The 20883-nt window shown below is 42.5% G+C and overlaps 1 protein-coding gene across 1 annotated transcript in view; it reads left to right on the top strand.

The window, feature by feature from the left end:
• The window catches only part of HECW1 (HECT, C2 and WW domain containing E3 ubiquitin protein ligase 1), a 483654-nt gene that overhangs the window by 128774 nt on the left and 333997 nt on the right, over positions 1-20883 (top strand). The window lies entirely within an intron of this gene.

The raw sequence follows: 20883 nt of genomic DNA, 5'->3' as shown, positions 1-20883 counted from the left end.
AGAGCAAGTTTGGAAGATGATAGGAATGTGGGAGCTATGCAGATGATGGGAGGATAAACTGGTTCTGCCCCTCTGGTGAGCACCAGCACTCCACCTGCGAAAGTGGGGATGAGTTGTCTTCCTGTTCAGATGAACCCATGCTGCTGCTGCTGCTAAGTCACTTCAGTCATGTCCAACTCTTTGCGACCTCATGGACTGCAGCCCGCCAGGCTCCTCCAACCATGGGATTTTCCAAGCAAGAGTACTGGAGTGGGTTGCCATTGCCTTCTCCGAAATGAACCCATACCCATGTATATCCTCGGGAACCTCTCATACATGTGCATAGTGAGTTGGAGGTAAGAAAGTGACATTGCTTGTAATAGCAAAAGAGAAAAAAAGGAAGCAAGCTAAATGCTTGTTGAAAGGAGACTAGATAACTACATTTTGGAATATGCATTAATGAGGAATTCTAGAATGATTAAACTGGAAATTGAGAGCTATTTGTTAATATAGGTAAATATTCCAAATATAAAATTGTTATTTCTAGAGCGTGAAGAACTTTTTTTCTTACTAATGTGAAATCATTCATGCTACCAAAAAGCTTAGTTAAAAGCCATGCATAATAATAGAAAATTCTGTCAGTTTTTCTATGAGATCAATACAGAATACACAGGACTCCCCTGGGGGTGCAGTGGCTAAGACTCTGTGCTCCCAATGCTGGGGGCCTGTGTTCGATCCCAGGTTGGGGAAGTAGGTCCTACATGCCACAACTAAGAGTTTGCATGCTACAACTGAGAGTTAGCCCAGCCAAAAAAGAAAGAAAGAAATATTTTTGAAAAATACAGAATACTCATAGGATTCAATGATTACCAGTAGAATACACCTCTGCTTTGCATTTTAAAGTTATTCTTAGATGCTGATATGAAAAGTCAAAATGCCACTAAATAGCATATTTTTCTTTGTAAAAATATAATATTTAATAAATATAATAAATAATAAAAATAGCATGGTTTGTGTGGATTTAGGTAATATGGGAGTTAAAGTAGAGTTTGGAATAAAAATTAAAAAGCTATAAGCACTGACCCTGGTTCTGTTTTTGTTATTATTGTAACTTTGCTCATGTCACTTCAACTCTCTAGGATTTCTGCTGTTTATCATTTGTTGTCATTTGAGGACTGGCATGCCTGCCCTGACTCTGACAGTGTGATGGTGAGCCTTTTCCCTTCAGGAAAGGGCTTGTACATTGCAAATGCCTCTCTACTTTTCCCTGTTAATTCATTCCCCAAATGCTGTTGGCTTTTTTTTTTTTTAATCTCACTGAAGTAATAGATTTCAAAATAACATTGTCACTCAGTTGAAAGCTTGAATATACTCTGTATGGACCAAAACAAATCAAAACAATTTATGTCTGTGTTACTCTGGGTCCTCTGAGCAGCAGGTGCCAAGGTGGGAGGAGCCAGGAGGACTGGGCCTGGTGTGTGTGTGTGGTGGGGGGGTGATCTGGAAGGCAAAGTTGAGGGGGCCTCACAGGTACAATGCGATTCTCAGTATCATCCATCAGGGCACCTTTCCTTTCCCAGGAATGGGCCTACCCGGGCATCCCTACCATACTCAGCCTTTGGTGGGAGCCACCTATAGAGGTGAGGCCTTGGGATGGTGTGAAGGTCATGGGTTCCACCTCTAGCTGTCAGAGATATGAGAGCTATGTTTTCATGGCTGCCACAGCCATGAAACAGTGTCACGAAAACTGCCTATGATCACATTTTATGTTTGAGGACCATAATTGCTCTTATTCATAACAAAATGACATTAAAAATATATTCATCTAGGTGTTAAAAGATTGAACTTAATGTCTATTTCAAATGAATGGCCAATGGTTCAACTTTATGTTAAATATATTCCTATAACTGTCAACAACAATATAAAGTTTATTGACCACCATTTCTAGTGATTATTTAACATTGATTTGAATTTCTGGCTAATGAAGTAAGATATAGAGCAAAAGTTCTGATGCTACTATAAAAGTGAGAACAAAATGATAAATATTTTTAGGGATATGATTGTAAGCCTGTAAAATATAAGAGAAATAGCTAGTTAATTGAATTATAAAGACAGTTTACAAAGTTAATATTCAGAATATAGAATTAAAAAGTCATGTGTAAAAGCCTCCTGGTAAAGAATCCACCTGACAATGAAGGTGATGTGGGTTCGTTCCATGTGTTGGGAAGATCCCATGGAGGAGGAAATAGCAATCCACTCCAGTAATCTTGCTTGGAAAAATCCTATGGACAGAGGAACTTGGAGGGCTACATGGGGTCGAAAAGAGTTGGACACTACTAAGCAACTGAGCGTGCACCTTCATAGTGATAATAAAACATAAAATATCCACATATACTCATAAAAACCAAAGAGAGTATATCAATAAAACTCCAAAACTTTACTGAGAAACACAAGAGACTTGTTTAATCTGCCAACACCCCATATTCTTTCATGAGAAAACTAAATATTGTGAAGTTGTTGATCTGTTTCATGTTAATCCATATACTGGTCATGATGTTATAATTAAAATATACTCAATTTTTCTTTTAATTAAAATATTTTATTAATTTAAATTAATAACATTATTCCAAACTATTGTGAAAGAATCAATAGGCCAAGAGAGGTGCATTTTATGTGGGTAAAAGAGGAAGAATGAAGCGAGGTGAGCATTTCCATATTTAAAGCTTCGATAATAAATAAAATGTGGCCTCAACTTCAGAAAAAGCAATAGGCCCATGAAACTGCATAACTCAGTAGATTCGAACACATGGCAAATGTGATACATGATAAGGAGCAATAGGTATCAGCAAGGAAGAGGGATGTGATTCACATGCTCCCATGTATGTTACAAAGAGCTGAGGTTTTCTTCACATAGAGCCATAGCATGCTGCATGTGGGCAGCCGGGAGGAAATGGGAGGCTTTCTAAGGTTAAAGCATTAGAAAGAATCAGAAAGAAGAGTTTTGACCACTTGAAATTGGAAGTCTTCCATTAATATCTGAATACACAAAATTAAAAGGTAAATAATTCCCTGGATAATATTTGCAACATAGAAGTTGTACAAAAGCTAAATGTTTTAGGGTGCACAGAACTTATATTCTTAAGTTAAAAATAACAACTAGCTTCAGTAGATGAGCACTCAAAGAGCAAGATCAGACAGTTAATAAAAGGGCCATAAAAATGGTAAGAGAAGGCTGAAACTGCCATCAGGAGGTAGAACCATGAGGACTCCCAGTGTTGGTGAGTGTGTGTGGACAGCAGCACTCACGTGACTTGTTAGCTGGCCTGTCAGTTGGAGAGACCTTTGTGTAAGGCCACATGCCAATACATATCCATAGACTTTAACTCAGCTACACACACTCAGGCCATAGTTTTTCCTGCAGAAATAAAGCAAAATGCAGAAAAGATTTTTTGTGCAGGCAAAATGTTTGTTCCATCATTATTAAGTAGCAGAAATATAAAAACCACCTAAGTGTCCAAAATAGAGGACAAGGAACTAAGTTATAGTATGTTTATCAAAGTTATCCATTTAGATTTATTTATGAGAAAATCTTAACAGCATTGGAAACACTTATATTTTGTTGAAAAATTAGAATGTAAAATGATATAGACTGTATGTCTTAAAAGGGAAAAACATGAATGCAAAGAATATACCAAATTGGTTAGTGGTGTTAAATTCAGGATCATGGGGGTCTTTTTTCCTTCTATTTTCTGCTTTTTATAGCATTCAAATTTTCCACAATAAAAATGACTTGTATAATTTTAAAAAAAAGAAGAACTAGCAATATTGTGTTGAAACCAGATGTGAAATGGCTGTAATTTAAACTCAAGAGGAATTGAATTCTTATTCCTTTTCTGGCAAATAAACTGCATTTCCAGTCTTCATTGTTCTCACCTTCCTCAAAATGAAGTCTTTGCAACCAGCTGACACTAGACAGGAACTCAGTTTTTACTGTATAAAGATGATTTATAATATAGTGGCATTAATGAGACTCATTATAAAATCCATTACCACGGAAGACATTTCTCAAAAGACAAAATTCAAAACATCTGTTAAGAAAGAGGCTGGGACCATCAAAACAATAACTGATTCAGGCAAAAATAATTGATGCTACAGGAAGCAGGTGAAAGTTTAAGGCATAATAATGTATTAACATAATCTCAAAGTATCTCTTCATGAGATACTTACAATTGCAAAGGATAAAGTAGTAATTTTATAGTGGAGAAATCTGGCAGAGATCACCTATCAAAGTTGACATCACGAGAAATGAAACTAGCGACAGCGTCTGCATTGGATATGGTACACAGAGAGCAAGCATGCCTTCCATGGTATTTCCAGCCAAAGCGCTTAACCTGAATTCAGACCACAAGGAAGCATCACACAAACTCAAAGTGAGGGCCATTCTTCAAAATCCCCAGCCTGTACCCTGGAAAACCAGCAGCGTCATGAAAGACAAAGAAAAGCAAAGGAACGTAACAAATGCTCTGGTATCCTGGATTTTCCTTTGCCATGAGGGACATTATAGAAAAAAAAAAGTGAACTCTGAATAAAGTCTGAGGTTAGATAATAGAACTATGTCCATGTCAATTTCCTAATTTTTATAATTGTCTTGTAGTTATATAAGGGAATTTCATATTTTTAGGCAATACATACTGAAGTTTTTAGGAGTAAAGGTACATCCTGTCTGCAGATTCCTTTTTTAAAGAAGTAATTTTTAATTTTTATTTATTTATTTCTGCTGTGTGGCACGTGGAATTTTAGTTCCCTGACTGGGGATTGGAAGTGTGGAGGCTTAACCACTGGACTGCCAGGGAAGTTCCCAGATTACTTTTGAGTGGTTCAGAAATAATTAGATATGCACACATGTGTGTGTGTATAATTATAGAGAGAAAGGAAATACAAATATAGCAAAATATTAATATTTGGAGAATTCCTTGTAATATTCTTGTAACTTTTCCAAAAGTTTGAGCAGAAAGTGGCCAGGTATTTGCCTGCTCAGCCAAGGGTTAATATATCATTAGGACTCAGCTGGAGTATAGAGGCTCCTGTATCTTACACTTGATCCACTTTTTTCTCACTGAGTTCTCTCTGTCCTATTAAACAATAGATGCCATGTATTCTAGTGCTAGTAAGACTTTTGTCTCTATCTTTCCACTTATACCTGTTGACAGGGCTGTGGAGTGGTTACAATTATAATCTTCATGTATAAGTAAATAAACTATCATTTAGAAAGGTTAAGTAACTTGATCAAGATCCCAGAGCCAGAAATGGCAGAATGAGTTGAACTTGGGCTCCTCTACCTCCCTCTGCTCATCTGTCTATTCCATAACCAGGAATCATCTGTCTCTCCTATTACAACCCTTTCAATGCAACTCTGGGAGGGGGGGGGCGGGGGGGGGCGGGAGCAGTGTTTACCCATCTAAAAGCATCTGTGTGGTCCCTGCCCATGTGAATTTCCAAAACTGATTTACACTAGGATGTGCTACTGCACTTGGCTCAGCATCCCACTACTAAAATCATGTTAAAATCTTGCCCCCAAACCCCTTAAACTATTGAATTTTGGATAGGGAAAATGAAGCAGTGACCTATTCCATTAAGACTGTAGATCTGAGATCCTTTCAGCTCTTTGGCTTGACATGAGCAGTCTCTAACACACTCCAACTCTATTTTGTCAGAAGCCCCTCCTGGCCATGGTAGACAGTGAAGAGACCAGATGCTAACCTCCCCTGGCAGGTCTCCTCCCACTCGCTCCCTCCCTGTTCCAGCTGCCTTGATGTGAGGACTGCTCTTCACTCTGAAGTGTAAATGCCTCCAGGAGGACCCAGTTTAAGTCTGTTAACCTCCAATATTGTTATGGAGTTAGTGCCCTAATTCAGACTTGCTGTCTGCCAGCTGAGAGATTGAAAAGGACTCAAGACAGCAGATTCAAGGGGGAGAAGTAGCCCTTGGGTGGTGCTAGAGGTTTACTTACCCTGGTTTTCTATGCTTTGACATAAAAACCTGGTGAAAAATAAGAATTTAACTAGCAGTGCATAGCAGCAACACAGCAGTACAGCTGCAGAATTGAGTCCAGTCTTCCTCTTATGAGCAGAGAATGTTTCCTTGTGGGAAAGGAAAATGTTTCCTTGTGGAGGAGGAGATACCCTAGGGGTCCTGACCTGACAACTATTGGAAGAAATTTGACCTGGGAGTTGACAGAAACCGGGGGAAAAATGACCATAAAAAGTTTGGAATTTCAGTGAACGAGAAAAACCAGTAGATATAAAAAAGAAAAAGTAGAGGACTTGGTTGTTTGGGATGGTTTAAATGGGACACGGGCTTCCCTGATGGCTCAGTTGGTAAAGAACCTGCTTGCATTGCAGGAGACCCAGATTCGATCTTTGGCTCAGGAAGATTCGCTGGAGAGGGGAATGGCAACCCTCTCCAGTATTCTTGCCTGAAGAATTCCATGGACAGAGGAGCCTGGTGGGCTACAGCCCATGGGGTCACAAGGAATTGGATATAACTGAGTGACTAACACAAAAATGGGACACAGTAGAAAAGAAAGATGCCTCAGATTATTGCCACCTGGCAAGTCTATATTTGTACTGAAATTTCTCCCTGACTCATGAAATATAAGACTTTTCTTTCAAAGAAGGTCAGTTTAGGGACGTGCCAAGTGCTGGTTGGCATAGAAGAACCAGGATGACTCACCTCCCACTGAGCAGTGGGGTTCAGTTTAGAAGAGGGGTAGAAATGGAAGCTAGGAGTGTATTGCATTAGTCTGATTTGCTAGTTTTGTCGAGAAGCACATATCCACACAACTTTCTTTTGTTGCTTGGGCTGTGAACAAACATGTGCAGGGTCTCAGTGAGTTCCTCCACAAAGGTTTATTTCTTACTCATCCCACGTTTAGGTTGTTGGTCAACCACAGCTTGCCTGCACTTTATGGGCTGAGTTCAGATGGGCTGCCTGTGTCTTCTTTCTTCTAAAATGTAGGCTGAAGGGGTAGCGCAGTCTAGAACTAGAACACTCTGTTCTTGGGGAAGGGGCAGCAAGAGCAAGAGGGTTGGTGTAAACTCATGATGTCTCTTAGAAGGCCCATGATGCTCAGAGGTAAACATTATATTTTTCTGTATATAAAAGCATATTATATGGGCAAGTCCAAAGTCTGTGAGGTGAGGGTATATACTCTCCTCATAGGCACTTCAGGCAAGTCCCATGGTGGGAGGGACGCGTGATGCCCCTGAAGAGCATGGAATGACTGATGTCTGGATTATGATGATAATGGGCCGTGTAATAGTGAATGGCCCTACTGTCACAGCCAGTTCTCCTTATATTGTTAAGTTACACATCTACTTGTATTTATTTATTGTGACAGAAAACATGAGACTTCCAGATCAGAAAACAGACTGATTACCATAGCAATCTCATTATCATTTCCCAGTCTCCCATGGGGTGAAGTGATGAGAGCTAAATATTCCCTGTACATATAGGGGTTTATGCCACAGGAGAGAAACCCTGAAGTTATGACTATCAGGGCTTATACAGGAGCTGAAGGCACATCTGGGTCTCTTCCCCTCTAGAGAGAGTGTGGAATATAAAGAAATCTTCTCTGGGGAGAGGAGGCAGAAGACTCTGGGTTTACAACCTCTGGCACGTAAACAGATGTCTCCAAAGGAGATAACGACTATATCTTTCCAGAGGTCTCTATCCTTGCAGTGGCCACCAAAAATCCTTTCAGCCTAGGTGCCAGTGCCCTTTGCTCAGAAACATCAGAAACATGAAAATGTTCATAGAGCATTTTTCCTGGCCCTTGTGTATTTTAACTTTCTAACTTTTGTTGCTTAGTTTTAGCAGACCCGAGCTTTCAGCGTTGTGGAAGTGAGTCTCCCTTGGTTCACAGTTCTTGGAGGATAAATGGTCCCCTTTGGCTAATATACTGAGACCAGATCCAAAATCTAACACTCCTTCTCCCTTCCCAGCTGGTTGATGTTACGATGTTTCATATTACATCTGGAAACTTTTTACGTGTTTGAACACATCATTCTGGAAACAGAACAGTTACTGAAGAAACCATAACTTGGATATTATCATTTTTCTTGCCTCATAAGTCCTTATTACATTACCTTATTATCAAATGATTTATTTACATTTTAGCCCCCAGGACTTTTGAGATGCTTTTGTGGAAAAGACAAGAGTTGGCTACACACAGTCAGGTATCTGGGTCAGTGTGTGCTCACAGATTTTTTATCTTTAATGGACTACATATTCAAAGAAAAGCTGCTATTGTTTGTTTTTCAATATCTGAGAAATTCTTTAATGTAGAGTCTGATGAGCAAGTAAGGAGGAGCAAGCATGCCTTCTCAGCCTGCAGCTTGTGCTAGACAAACAAGGTTCATTAGAGGCATTATAAATCCAGTGCAGTACAGCCTCTCCAGTAACCTCCAGCCACAGTCCTCATCAAATTCTCACCATCTCCTCTGTCCTCACCCTGTTTGTGCTGTCTTTACGTCTTGCCTGGATTCTCATAAGATTTTGCAGTTTCCTCCCTTACCCTCCCTTCAGTGTGTTCTTAAACCAGCACCCAGAGACACGTTGCTCATGACCAGCCAGGTGGTGTCACTCCCTCCTCAGCTATTTAGCCACTCCTCACCTCACTCTGTGTGGCTACGAGTCCTTCCACTGAACTAGGAAACTTACCACCAGCTAGCCCTTAATCACATATTCAGCTCTTTCCTGCTATTTTCCCCTCTCTTCTTTTTGCTCTGGCCACAGTGACTTCCTTGCTGTTTCTCTGCAGAGCCAAACACTCTCTACCTCAGGACCTTTGCACTTTCTGTTTCCTTTGCCTGAAATATTCCTTCCCCAGACATCTCACTGGACACTCCCTTGTCTTCCTTCTGTTATTGACTCAAAATCTCTTCATTTTTGAGAAACCCAGTCTAAAATGTCCCTTCCTACCTACATCTTAGCACTTCATTTCTCATTTCTTTCTTCTTAAAATATCCTACTATCTACTATGTATCTTATTTATTGTGTTCTTTTGTTGTTCTCTCCCTCAAACATGAGCTCCACAGCCAGAGCTTGCAGTCTGTGGTTCACTAGCATTTGCCTCATCTCCAGGGCCAACCCCCTGCCAGATCCACAGTTTCCAAGTGTGGGCCACACCTGTCCCTGCAAGGCCCAGCCACAGCGTGTGTGCCTTGGAGGACCTGGGCAAGGGTACTGCTCCATTACAGGAAGAGGTGGATCCCATCCCCCAGGCTCCTCCCTGGACAGGGGGCCCCACGGAGAACCACTGCCCCTGTTCAAGCCCTGTTTCTTCAGGGGAAGGATATTTGAGCCCTCCCTCGAGAGAGGTATGGGTGCAATTCTGCCATCCCTGTTGGTCGACTCCAGACCAGCAAACATATTAATACTTGATAAGACATGATAATAAAACACAATAATACTGTAACCAGACAGAGCCAGTATCAAACTCAAGGTCAGCTGCTCGCTACTTGAAATGCTAATATTTAAGAGAAAAGTGTTGGTGGAAAAACAAAAAGTTGCTTTATCAGGAGACCAGCAACCTGGGAAGATGGTGGACTAATGTCCTAAGACCATCTCCAAGTTACTGGTAAGGAGACAAAGGTTTTAAAGGCCATGAGAGGGTGGGGCTGAGGGTGCATGATCAGCTTGTGCACAGTTCTCAGATCGGTTGGCATCAAGGTGGAATTTCAAACATCGCTCATCTTCTGGTTTCAACCAGTTGGGTCTACATGCTTGCAGTCAGTGATATTCACCTGGCGGGGAATCTGCTTCCTCTAAAAACAACTTAGGAATTTATATCTTTCAGGGAACTGGGAGTTCAGTAACTCTGCTATGTGGCTGATTGATAGTCTAAATTATTACCAGTTTCCTTGCCCATCAAGGATTTTTTTTTCCCTACATCTTCACATTTCTTTATCATTAACTCTTGAGTCAGCCTTTTGAGACTGAGGGGAGGTTTGCAAGTCTAAAGCAAAAACCATTACTTCAAAGGACAGAGACCCAGGGACTTACGTGTGGTTTCAATATCTGAGGATGGGATATTAGGCTGATAAAAAGATTCTGAAAGACAAGAAAGAGTAGAGGGCCATCATTCTTTAAAAATGCAGAATAGGGAAGGTATCCTTTGGTCTAATCCCATGATAATTTTAGAAACATCTCAAATTCTTAAGAAAGAAAACATGGATACAAACTTTGTGTGACCTACATAAAGGAAGCAATGAATATTAATTTTAAAAATCAAAGTGGGAATTTAATAATAGAGAAACAGATCATGCTCCTGGATGGGATAACTTAATGCAAAAACCTTCTCACATTCATTTGTTAGTTCAATTTAATCCAACCAACAATATCCATGTGATGTTTATGTTCTAGAAAGTAGCAATTGAGTGTTAGTATTGACTTCTATTGAATGTTGGGTGGGGAGTGTGGCCAGAAGTCCCCAGGGCCAGGCTCTGAATCCTGGCTCTGCACCTTACTCTTTGGGTTACGTTGAGCACATGGCATAACCTGCCCCTGCCTCAGTTTCCTCATCTGTAAAATGTAGACAATACTAACACTGCCTTGTGGGGTCATTGTGAGGACTGAGTGAGTTACTATATGTAAAGTACTTCAAATGATGCCTGGCATGTAGGAAACTATATAAATGCTGTGCGTGCTAAGTCACTTCAGTCGTGTCCAACTCTGTGACCCTATGGACTGTAGCCCGCCAGGCTTCTCTGTCCATCAGATTCTCCAGGCAAGAATACTGGGGTAGGTTGCCATTTCCTCCTCCAGAGGGTCTTCCCGACCCAGGGATTGAACCTGCATCTATCACGTCTTCTGCATTGGCAGGCAGGTTCTTTACCGTTAGCGCCACCTGGGAAGCCCACGTAAGTGCTAGATGTTAGCTTTAATAATATCACTGTGTTTTCCAGGGCTGAAGTGACGAATGGTCAGTACATGTTGAGTGACTCTGAGCCTGACTGCTATAGGCACCTCACTGACTGCCTCAGGGTACAAGCAGACCCCACCTCTCAAAGGCAACTGGTGACAGGCTTTGAAAATAGAGGCAGAAATGCAGTTCACCAGCCTTTTGGTTTTTCTTCTGCCACTTGGAGCATGAAAAGCACTGGACAGGACAAAGTCTGTTTGCACACCCGTGATGGGCGAGTTAAATAAGCTGTTGAATCCAGAGCAAGCAAGGCCCTAGCTGCTGAGGGCAGAGTTAAGCCCATATGTTTTGCATAATTCTGTCTCATCATCATACTGCTTTTGGTACAAGGAAAATGTTTTGATAGTCTGTCACTAAAATCTGTTTTTAATGAAAACATCCTGGGATCAGCTATTATTCTTATAAGACAGCTTTGTTGTGGAGTGAGTCAAGTATGGAGTTCTATTCTAAGTGTTTCCCCATCATAGACTTCCTACGATGCAGCATAAAGGTCAGGGAAGAGCAGAAGGCCCGAGCTGAGCAGGAGGAACTCACAGCTCAGGGAGGGAGGGGGTTGGCGGGGAGAGACCTAGATCTTGGTCGTGAACACTAACCCTAGAGGAGGACTGGCCGGGGGCTGCCCCAACCCTGCCCTCACTACCTTGGATATAGGTCTCAGCTTTGCTCCTTATCCTAGCACTGCCCCTCTGCTGCTCAGAGTTGGGGTCTGAGGAATAAGACACTAGAAGGAGGAGGCTGCACCTCCATTTCTGTTGCCTGGTCATGGAGTTGAAACTGCCCCTCAGATGGACATCTTTGGAAACTGTTTTCCTTAGAACCAGCATGAGCATCAGGTTGGGAAGAAAATGTCAAATGGGAAGTCCTGATACTAATAATGCATTATTAGTAGTAGAGATTTAGTCAGGGGTATGCTGCAGAACTGGAGAAATATATGAATACATGAAAATTCTAAACATATTAAAATAAGATGAGTATTAAGAAAATGAATAGCTCACTGGCAATGCCAAGTCCATGCTCTTCAAGTAAAGCCTGAACTGTTTTTAAGAGCCTTTATTTATTTATTTTTCTTTAATTTAAGAGAGATGATCTCTAAGAATAGAGGTGGGGGGACTTCCTTTCAGGACAGTGGTGAAGACTTCGCCTTCCAACACAGGGGATGCAGGTTCAGTCCCTGGTCAGAGAGCTAAGGTCACATATAGCTCAGGCCAGAACACCCAAAACATAAAACAGAAGCAATATTGTAACAAATTCAATAAAGACTTTAAAAATGGTCCACATAAAAAAAAGAAAAAAGAATAGAGGGGCCTAAGAAATTGGTATTGTAAGTCATTAATGACCAAAAATGATGTATTGGCTCATTAAAAGATCTCCTCCCAAGGGAACAAATTCTATGATAATATACCCTTAACACTGCATACATGCTAAGTCACATCAGTTGTGTCCGACTCTCTGCAACCCTGTGAACTGTAGCCCACCAGGCTCCTCTGTCCATGGGATTCCCAGGCAAGAATACTGGAGTGGGTTGCTGTGCCCTCCTCCAGGTAATCTTCCCAACCCAGGAACTGAACCTGCATCTCTTATGTTTCTTGCATTGGCAGGCAGGTTCTTTACCGCTAGCGCCGCCTGCGAAGCCCACCCTTAAGGTTAGTTAGTTAGTTAATTCAGTCACTCAGTCATGTCAGACTCTCTGCAGCCCCATGAATTGCAGCACGCCAGGCCTCCCTGTCCATCACCAACTCCCAGAGTTCACTCAAACCCATGTCCATCAGGGCGGTGATGCCATCCAGCAATCTCATCCACTGTCGTCCCCTTCTCCTTCTGCCCCCAATCCCTCCCAGCATCAGGATCTTTTCCAATGAGTCAACTCTTCGCATGAGGTGGCCAAAGTATTGGAGTTTCAGCTTCAGCATCAGTCCTTCCAATGAACACCCAGGACTGATCTCCTTTAGGATGGACTGGTTGGATCTCCTTGCAGTCCAAGGGGCTCTCAAGAGTCTTCTCCAACACCACAGTTCAAAAGCATCAATTCTTTGGCACTCAGCTTTCTTCACAGTCCAACTCTCACATCCATACGTGACCACAGGAAAAACCATAGCCTTATTTGATAGTAAATCTTACCTCTCCTGAGAATTTAACTGGGATCCAGACAAAGGACTGAAAAAGATGAGCTTGAGAGGAAACAAAACTAGTCAGATGGTAAAAAAAAAACAGTAGTGCTAATAATAGATTCATGGTCACAAAGTTGGACCTCAAGATTGTCATGCTGAGTGAAGTAAGTCAGGCAGAGAAGGAGAAATATCATATGACATCCCTTATATGTGGAATCTAAAATGATACAATTGAACTTATTTATGAAACAGAAACAGACTCACAGAGAATGAACTTATGGTTGCCGGGAGAGAAGAATGGGAGGAAGAGATAGGGAGTTTGGGATCAACATGTATACTCTGCTATACTTAATATGGATAACCATCAAGGTCCTGCTGTATAGCAGGAAATTCTGTTCAGTGTTATGTGGCAGTCTGGATGGGAGGGGAGTTGAGGGGAGAGTGGATACATGTATATGTGTATTCACCATACCAGGTGGCTTCCCTGGTAGCTCAGCTGGTAAGAATCTGCCTGCAATGCAGGAGACCCTGGTGGATTCCTGGGTCAGGAAGATCTGCTGGAGAAGGGATAGGCTACCCACTCCAGTATTCTTAGGCTTCCCTGGTGGTTCAGCTGGTAAAGAATCTGTCCACAATACGGGAGACCTGGGTTCGATACCTAGGTTGGGAAGTCCCCTGGAGAAGGAGACAGCTACCCACTCCAGTATTCTGGCCTAGAGAATTCCATGGACTGTATATTCCATGGAATTGCAAAGAGCTGACACGACTGAGTGACTTTCACTTCACAAAAGAAGGGTATTAGATTTTCTTGAGGGCTTGGGGCTACTGAAATGAAAACTGTAGAGATTTAAATGTCCCTACAACTTGGCATCCCTCCTTAGAATTCAGCAGATCCTAGATGTCAATTATCCATACTGAGGACAACTTAAGATGATTGATAGTCATGATGGCGGGATAATTGTAGTAGCTGAACAGGTTTCTGAGGATATGAGATACATCCACTTAAAGGCAGTGTAAATTCTCTTCCACTAGTACAAACCTCCTTTGAAGGCCAGCAACTCTGGGTCTCCTTTCCCATGATACCCACCTTCAGGCCAGTGGGACCTGCGGGGACCTGACCACCCAGGAGGTGGCACCTTGGTTAGACTTTGCTCCAACAGCTCCTTAGAACTGAAGAACCCACTGCCAATCAGAATGTCTGGCTTTCTTCAGGGGTGAGATTTTGGGTGACTTTTCATTGTATTATCTGCATGGCTTGGCTTTTTAGACAGCAAATGTACACTCTATAATTCCAAAACTGTTTTAAAATTCTGTCATCTTCTGTCATCTCACTTTTATCCATTCTGCCTCAATAATCTCCACTTATCAAATGCTGGTGGGAATGCAAACTAGTACAGCCACTGTGGAGAACAGTGTGGAGATTCCTTAAAAAACTGGAAATAGAACTGCCTTATGATCCAGCAATCCCACTGCTGGGCATACATACTGAGGAAACCAGAATTGAAAGAGACACGTGTACCCCAATGTTCATCGCAGCACTGTTTATAATAGCCAGGACATGGAAGCAACCTAGATGTCCATCAACAGATGAATGGATAAGAAAGCTGTGGTACATATACACGATGGAGTATTACTGAGCCATTAAAAAGAATACATTTGACTCAGTTCTAATGAGGTGGATGAAACTGGAGCCTATTATACAGAGTGAAGTAAGCCAGAAAGAAAAACACCAATACAGTATACTAACGCATATATATGGAATTTAGAAAGATGGTAACACTAACCTTGTATACGAGACAGCAAAAGAGACACCGATGTATAGAACAGTCTTTTGGACTCTGTGGGAGAGGGAGAGGGTGGGATGATTTGGGAGAATGGCATTGAAACATGTATAATATCATATATGGAAGGAGTCGTCAGTCCAGGTTCGATGCACGATACTGGATGCTTGGGGCTGGTGCACTGGGACGACCCAGAGAGATGGTATGGGGAGGGAGGAGGGAGGAGTGTTCAGGATGGGGAACACATGTATGCCTGTGGCGGATTCATTTTGATATTAGGCAAAACCAATACAATATTGTAAAGTTTAAAAATAAAATAAAATTTTTTAAAAATGCAGACTGATTGGAAACATGAGAAAAACCAAACTAAATTTATTTTAGCACACAATAAATCACCTGTGGCTTGAAGGCCAATGTCATGCTTTCTGAATTGGGTTTTTAATCATAGCTCATTGTGATTAGAGCAGGGTTAATATTGGTCCTGGAATAATATCTTATCTGGCTTATTTGATTTTTAATGATGGTGCCTTCTACCCAGGTGGCAGTAGCAGTGACACAGTGTCCCCTCCTTCCCACATTTCACAGCTTTTGCTGCCTTCAGCCTTGACCATTAGAAGGGCGCTGTTGGAGATATTTTAACAGGGTGCTAGCGTGGATGCACTTCATTGATTATACTAAAGTCTTTGACTGTGTAGATCACAACAAACTGTGGAAAATTCTTAAAGAGATGGGTGTACCACCACCACCTTACCTGTCTCCTGAGAAACCTGTATATGAGTCAAGAAGCAACAGTTAGAACTGGACATGGAACAATGGACTGGTTCAAAATTGGGAAAAGAGTATGACAGGGCTGTATATTGTCATCCTACTTATTTAACTTATATGCAAAGTACATCATGTGAAATGCTAGGCGGAATGAATCACAAGCAGGAATCAAGATTTCCTGGAGAAATATCAACAACCTCAGATATGCAGATGATACCACTTTAAGGGCAGAAAGTGAAGAACTGGACCTCTTGATGAGGGTGAAAGAGGAGAGTGAAAAAAGCTGGCTTGAACCTCAACATTCAAAAATCTAAGATCATGGCATCTGTTCCCATCACTTCATGGCAAAGAGAAAGGGAAGAAGTGGAAGCAGTAACAGATTTTATTTTCCTGGACTCCAAAATCACTGCAGGTGGTAACTGCAGCCATGAAACTAAAAAACGCTTACTCCTTGGAAGGAAAGCTATAACAAACCTAGACAGTGTATTAAAAAGCAGAGACATCGCTTTGCTGACAAAGGTCTGTATAGTCAAAGCTATGATTTTCCAGTAGCCATGTATGGACGTGAGAGTTGGACCATAAAGAAGGCTGAGCACCGAAGATTTGACATTTTCAAGCTATGGTGCTGAAGAAGACTCTTGAGAGTCCCTTGGACAGCAAGGAGATCAAACCAGTCAATCCTAAAGGAAATTACCATGAATATTCATTTGAAGGACTGATGCTGAAGCTCCAATACCTTGGCCACCTGATGTGAAGAGTTGATTCATTTGCAAAGACCCTGTTGCTGGGAAAGATTGAGGGCAGAAGGTGAAGGGGGCTGCAGAGGATGAGATGGTTCGATAGCATCACCGACTCAATGGACATGAATTTGAGCAAACTCTGGGACATAGTGGAGGACAGAGGAGCCTGGAGTGCTGTAGTCCATGGGGTTGCAAAGAGTCAGGCATGACTTAGCAACTGAACAACAACACATCTACTGAACAGAGTGGATACCAGGAGCTTGGAGAGCTGACACAGGGACCAGTGAAGGAACAGCTTGTCAGACACTGTCCTTGCTGTGCTGCCCATGCCCTCCTGCTGGGGCATCTACTGTAGGCACTGGTGCCAGGGTCTTCGGAGTTGTCTTTCTCACTAGACTTTCCTGCAGCCCTGTGCCCTGGGCTCCAAGAGTGTTCCCCATGGGTTTCAGCCCTTGGAGAGCAATAGAAGAAGTGGTTAAAGCTGCCTTTAAATCATGGGTACCTTTGAAGAAAGAATTGTGTAACCTCAGGTTATTTACAAGGTACAACTTTGTTGATCCCTAATACTGTCAACTGTCATTTCTCATGGGGTTTCCTGTGCTTGAATTCTTTGCGCTTATTCCTAGAAAGAGACCCTGTGGATCTGTGAAACTTAGTCTGAAAGCAGAGGGTAGAGACATATGTGGTTACTTTCATGTAGACAGGTCACTTGGTGCCCGTTTCATTCCTTAATGTCCTTCAGCTCCAGCTTATTCTCATGGAAAAGGATTCTGTCTAGGTCCTCTTTGATAAGGTGGCACAGGATTTGGGGATCAAAGGATGGATCCTTTTCTGTCTCATTCACTTTGTTTCTAAAGTCTCCACTTCTGCTCACCTCCTTGTTTGACAAAGTCAAGTTTTGCAGTTAAACAGTAAACTGTAAGAAAACAATTTACAGTAAACCGTAAAGTGAAATACTCCAGTATCCCCAGGCTAAGTACTAAATACCTAACATCTAATTTGAATGGTCTTTTTTCTTTTTTTGTTCTGCCGTCTCTTCTAATGTGTGTGTGTTTGATTAATTGGACCAGAATTTGGCTTAGGGCAGATGCAACAAAAGGCTCCTTTTACATCTTCTAAAGTCTAGACTGTGAGTTCAAGGGCATAGACAGTCCCCAATCATTTGTTCATTCATTTGTCCAATTCTCATTACATGTAGAGAACACTCCTTGTACTGCCCCAGCCCTGAGAAAGCTGGATCAACTCTGCAATACACTCATTATACAAATGATGTACCTAGTTCTTTAAAATTGTTTTCAAAACTACTAAAATAAATACAGAGTTCTGTTCCAGGGGCATCTGTTCTGACTAGAGGTGGGCGGGGGGTGGTCCCAGAATGAGTGAAAACTAAAGGTGGAGAACAAAGGCCTGAGGGAAGCATGTTTTAGATGAGGGAACATCATATGCAGCTTCCAGAAAAGGAAAAGGGAGTGCCTTGGAAGGCTGTGAAACTCCCTGAGTGGCCAGCAGGAGTGGGGATATCATTTGTGGTGGGGAGAGAGGCAGGGCCAGATCCATTTGGCCTATTTGTCTGAAGAAGTCTCAAACTGGTATTAGAACTTAAGCCTAAAAGAAGTGTGAGGTCACTAAAGCAAGAAAGTAATACAACTGGTCAGATGTTCCCTTTTTGAGAAGCATTCTGCCTGTTGTAGAGCAGGTCTTTAAGGTGAGGATGGAGACCAGTTAGGATCAACTGAAATTCAGGAGGAAAGGGAGACTTGCACCATGATGGAAGAGGTGGAAATGGTGGGAAACAGATATCTAGAACAGCTAAGAGGAAGGAGTGAATGAATTGGTCACTTGGTTGGATGCAGAGGATGGGCTTGGGGAGAAAAAGAACCAGAGGTGGATACCCAGGTTCCCCCATGGGAGATCTGGTGGATGAGGAAGACTTACAGAGTCAGGGCTGAGGATAAATAACTCCTTTGCACTGTGTTTGGGGGGCTCTGAGAAATTCCAGTTGATGCTAGGTTTGAACTTCAGATGAGAGTGCTAAGCTGTCAAAGAAATGTGGATGTTGTCAATTTTCAGAGAGTAATAAAGTCCTTTGGTTAGAATATGAGCCCTCATATAACTATAGGAGAGTCTGGGGACCTCCAACATGGGAAAGCCTGCAGATGGAACTGAGCTAGGTCAGCCTGAGGAGTGGTCATGTCCAGGAGAGGGGCCTAGCTCCTACAGAGCTGAGGAGCACTCAGCCTGAGCTTGGCACACAGCAGGATCTTAGGACATGGAGGCTGAACTCTCTTTCCTATTCAAATCTGCTTGGACCAGGGATGGAAAGATAATCCATGCACCCAGAGTGCAAGCTTCTGACTCGCTTCTTGCACGAACACATTTGTCAGGTTTCACTAGGATTTTGGAAAGCTGACATCCCATACTGCTTTCTTCTGAAATAAGACCATACCGGTTACTCTCACCACAACTTTCCCTTCAGAGGAAGATGAGTGTAGAAAATGAGGATGAAAAACTAGTGAACCAAAGTGATAGCCAGATTAAGAAGACCCTCATAGAATATCAGCCACAGTTTTCCTGGCATCTCTCTGTTCAAATTCTAATTGTTGACATGGTTTCTCTATTTAAAGTGGTGATGGTGTGGTGCATGGCTACCATTTGGGGTGATACACTTCAAGGGAATAGGGCTTCCTCTTGAGTCTTTCACATCTGAGTAAATGTCAGCAGTTTAACTATAGATCTGGTTGCTTTGTGGTTGCAAGGATTTTACAAGTGGAGCATATCTGAGGATGCTTGTAAATAGTTTTCTCAGATAGCTGGGGTGGGGGGGAACAGAACTCTCCCTCCCTGTAGGGCTCCCACACCAAATCTTTGTTTCCTGAAAGATTCTCACCCCTTAAACTTTAAAAATCCAGCATAAAATAATGCTGCTTGCTGTAATTGGTCCATTTTTTTTTTCTCCAAAATGAGTATAATCCGGGACTTGCCTGGCAGTCCAGTGGTTGAGACTTCACCTTTCAATGCAAGGGATATGGGTTCGATCCCTGGTCGAGGAGCTAAGATCCCACAGGTGTTGCAGACAAAAACCTAAAACGTTAAAAAGAAGCAATATTGGAACGAATTCAATAAAGACTTTAAAAAAAAATAGCCCACATAAAAAAAACTTTTTAAAAATGAGTATGAGCCTCATGTAATCTTTCCTTGTATGTGTCAGTTGCCCAAACCAGGTCTCTTGGTGGGGATGGGGCACAACATTCTTCATGGGGGGAATGTCACTGATTTTGTTTGCTTGGGATACACGCTGAGTTAACCTCGTTGGACTTTCCCCAGGAATTGATGCGCATACACGTGGTGGGTCATTATGCTGCTGCACCTGTGTAGTGTGAAGGTCAGTGTGTTTTTCTGATTATAAGAACCCATCCATGTCATTCCATTATAAACCACTCCACTCATAATGGAATGTGCCTCAGCCCGGAGCCCTTTGTGGTTGCCCCAGCCCAGGAATTCTCTCCAGTGCAGCCCTGACATTTGAGATCCATCACCCACCCCTCCCCCACTGCCTGCATCTCCCCCTCACCCCAAATTTGACTGTGCTCCATTTTGAGATGATGTTCTTTGCATGTTGCGTTCTTCTTGTGTGATGTGAATGTACGGTTGTCACAAGTGAATTTGTACCTGGAAGCGAACACTCTCTGATGCTGCTTCTGAAATGACAGCTCAGAGCCCTGCTGGGGTGTGGGTAAATACTTTGCAGTTGATACAGGCATGGAGAAGCATGCCTGGAGACCAGAGCAATGATTTCTCCTGCTGATTCTGAGTGGAACCAGCCACTGGGAGGTTACCAGCTCATTGCAGTGGGCCTCAAGCTGCTGGTGGCTCTCCCAGAGGATCCTTCTTCCAGATCCCCTCAAACTTCCCTCTAAGTCCTATGCTGCTAGGATTGCACAGTTTTATGACTTGAGGGAGCAGCCCTGGCTTGTAAAAATCACAGCTCATATTTACTTATTTGCACATATGCACGGTGCATCAGCATTTATGTTGCATACTTTTGTGAGTTCCTCTCTACTCACGACAATCTGAAGAGGTAGATATGACCATTGATGTACTAGAGAACTGGGCCAAAGAGGGCTCGGTCACTGCTCTAAGTCTCCCAGTGGGTAAGTGAGGAGCAGGGATTCAAACGCATCCAGGCTTTCTGAGCTAGCCTCCTTGTCCATGGGCCCTGGTGCTGCTCTGAGAGCATGCACTCAGCCAATCTTGAAATGAGGCTTTTGTTTACAAATAATAAAAGTTTACTTCTGCACAGTGCCTCACAAATGTACTAAGCATATTCAAGTGCAGATTCAACTAATCCCTGAAATAACCGTTCAGCGAGGATAAGAACGCATGGGGATGTTCCTTAAGTGTCCCGGTGGTGCCCAGCCTGTACGAGGATGAGCAGGCCTCAAGCTCAGCCCTTCTCTTCCATCCCACCCCAGGGCACCACTTCCAGAGCACCCAGAGGGGTGCTTTCTTATTGAGTGAGTTTTGAG

This window comes from Bubalus kerabau, chromosome 8 (genome assembly GCF_029407905.1).
Source record: "Bubalus kerabau isolate K-KA32 ecotype Philippines breed swamp buffalo chromosome 8, PCC_UOA_SB_1v2, whole genome shotgun sequence".
NCBI classification, from domain to species: Eukaryota; Metazoa; Chordata; class Mammalia; order Artiodactyla; family Bovidae; genus Bubalus; species Bubalus kerabau.
The sequence above is the reverse complement of the archived record's forward strand: the minus strand, read 5'-3'. Positions and strand labels throughout refer to the sequence as shown.